Here is a 3474-nt window from a genome sequence, read left to right on the forward strand (position 1 = left end):
TTATGATACCAGAGACACTGAGTCATACTTCCATGAAGCGTAGCGGTATACATTAAATTTATAATTAAATTTTAATGATTTGGTGCCCTTTGTACCGTATCTAACTACTATTGGGCCTGGCATGGCTAAGAGGTTAGGGAATTCGACTTGCAATCTGAATGTGGCAGATTCGATTCTCTGCCCCACCAAACCTGTCTGCCTCTTCAGTTACGGGAGCGCTATTATATACAGTCAATCCCACTATTCATTGGTAAAAAAGTAGCCCAAGAATGAGTGGTGATAGCTAGCTGCTTTCCCTCTTTTACTGCTAAATTAGTAATGGCATAAATTAAGAACAAACAAACTAACTAACTATTATTCAAACCAGGGTCGTAGATCCTGGGGGTGATGGGGGATACATCCCCCTTCATTTTAGGTAGGGGTATGGTGCATACAATCAACCCCATACAGTTTGGTCTGTTGAATTGTTTTATTGCATCACAAGCCTACAAATTGTGTGTTTGTTCTTGTGATTCTCGTGTTCTTACCAATCGAATTACATAATTAGGCCTAGATGTAGGCTTTTTCAGTAGCCGAAATGTACATTTTAATATAGGCGTGCTTCTAAGATTTTCAGTCTAAGCGATAGTTCGTAAGTATCAGTCAGTAGGCCTAAGTATACATTCAAGGCTTGCAAGCACTATCACAGAATCTACCTACGTCTTGTATGTAGTGTAAGATTAAGTAAAATTTTCATCACAACAGATTGAACAAAGCATGAAATTTGAAAATATTACTCCCAAGCGTAAACTCCTGTGGTCTAGATCTGGCAGGCCATTTGTAGCTTGTAGCTGCATCAATCTTATGTGCATATTGTGCGGTTTTCCTACGCCATTTGTTCTTTGCATGTCTAGCCGGTTTTATTGTCGAACGCCTTACTTTCCTTAGGTGCCAAAGTCGCTGACCATAGTGTACGTTTAGTGTACAGTTGATGACAGGTTCGGGCCGCTCTGATCCAGACGCGCCCTACGTCACCCCCTCCGCTTCCTTTAGTCTGAGTCTCGATTTTACAACAGGGTTCATTAGACCTGTGTTTGTGGCCCTCACTAATCCATGAAATTTCAGATTATCACTGCCCTCTAATAAAGTGCTGGTGTTTATGGTAAAAGAACAATATATTCTCTTATCATAGATAGTAAAAATATTGTATTTTCTTGTATAATTAGAACACAAAAGGAACGATTTCAACGGCCTGAAGCCTCTACTTGAATTGTGTTGCTAGTTTTTGTTTAGGTGTTTTTATTTAATAGACGTGCTTATAGACATTATATCACAACGTGTTTGCCTTTTGATGAGTTTTAACAGGAATATAATATATTTGTGATTGTTTAAATATTTTTCGAGAAACTTGCAATCACTTGTGTTGTATCTAGCACACATTATTGTCCCAGCGATGCCCAGGCGGTCAGTCGGCTCGGTAGTCACTGTGAGGTTAGCGCGTTCGACTTAAATACATTGTACAGTTCAGTCCTACTTCCATTCTGTTCTATCTTCGTTCGTTGTACGTTAGAGTTTTTCAATAAAGACTGTATTTTAGCCAAATAGCGTCACCAAAGTCGATCGATAACGCTTGGTGGCACACCAACGCGCTGCGCCACCCTCCTTTGGGTCTGGCCATCATCCAGCATCTGGACTGCCCTGGCCACCTCGTTCTCTGTCAGATGACGCCTGACTGCTTGGATACACAAGATAAAGGTACACACTGACAAAATGAGCCGTAAAAGATCCATGTTGGTGTTTGTTTCGAGAATTAATGAGGAATGCATAGTTTCACGTTAGAGCCTTATATAGGGTACCTTCAGTTGTATTTTCCTTGAGTGAAGTCAGTTTCGTTTGAGTTGCTTCAAACTTCACTCGCAAGCTTAAAATTAAACATGTAGAGGAACGGATATGTTTTTCATACATAAATTTAATTATGACAAAAATATACTGAAATATGTACTTGTTCCTTTAATATTTTTGAGCAGTATACTTCATATTTCTACTTAATTGCACGGATATACTATTTATTCTGAATTTGCCCTTTATTGTAGTTATGTGCAAGTTTCATATGAAACATAATTGATAAAACCATTAACTTTTCTTCCCTTGTCATTCTCTACAAATAGTACCTTTCTACCATGGAAAGTACTATTACGATGTTGCACATAGTGAAAGAGGGTTAACCGCTAGTGTCCTTCAATAGTTGTTCAGGTGGTATCTCAAGATTACGACCTCCAATGTACTTAAATGAGAAGGATCACACTTGGGAAGCGCTAGTCGCTTTGGGTAAATCCAACATTAGTTGCAAAACAAAGATTGTTTTGTTTTGAATTTCGCGCAAAGTTACACAAGGGTTATCTGCGCTAGCCATCCTTAATTTAGCAGTGTAAGTCTAGAGTAAAGGCAGATAATCATCCCCACCCACCACCAACTCTTGGGCTACTCTTTTACCAACAAAAGTGGGATTGATCGAAACATTAAAACACCCCCACGGCTGGACAGGCGAGCATTTTGGTGCGACGAGTATTCGAACCCGCGACCTTCAGATTACTAGTCGAGTTCTTTAACCACTTGGCCATGCCGGGCCTACAAAGCAAGGAACAGTGAGTTTTAGCAGTGTAGTTGATAAATTCTACTTGATCAGTAGAATGTATAATGTGCATTTGACACGACAGATCCATGTTTGATAACATCAACTACCCACAGACTGTTTCTGAATTTATAAAAACTATTCATTTTATGCATTTTTTCTCCATACTATTTTTATATCAGACTCAGTTGTTTAGATATTCAGCATTATTCCTACACAATTATTCTGATTGACTTTGTTCACCCACTTTTCTATTAATTCAGTTTAACTTGAGTATACCACACTATTATTTGCAAAATTACATCGTTCTCACTGAAAAACAAACTGTCTGGTTACTTACGGCAATTTTTCACTTTTAAACAATCGTTCATATGGTGATATTTTGATGAAAATTAAATTTTCATGATTGAAAAAGCCAAAGTATCAGAAATTGATTTTTTATATCCACGAAAAGGTCATAATTTTGCAACTAAAGCGATGCAATTCATGACGACCAGAAACCCACTCAAGTAATAAAGCAATGATTTAGCATAGTCCTATAGGGTTAGCTAACCTAACAGATGGGAAAGTATTACTTACACGTTTTACTGTTGTTATAACTTCAGATGTAATTATGCAATATAGATATGTACATGTATATACCAGAATGTTGAATTATTTTCGTCCTTTCACTATTTAATGAGTCATATAAAAGATAATTTTCTTGTTATGAATTTTCGAAATTTGTGATGTAAAACATTTACCTGAAACATTCTAGCAAAATTTCAATAAAAGTATTAAAAGTATCAGTACGCCTTTTTTTTTTTTTTGTAATAACTTAAGAAATACCGTTAAGGTTAAGTTATAATACCATATATTTCCGC

This window comes from Tachypleus tridentatus, chromosome 13 (assembly GCF_004210375.1).
Source record: "Tachypleus tridentatus isolate NWPU-2018 chromosome 13, ASM421037v1, whole genome shotgun sequence".
NCBI classification, from domain to species: domain Eukaryota; kingdom Metazoa; phylum Arthropoda; class Merostomata; order Xiphosura; family Limulidae; genus Tachypleus; species Tachypleus tridentatus.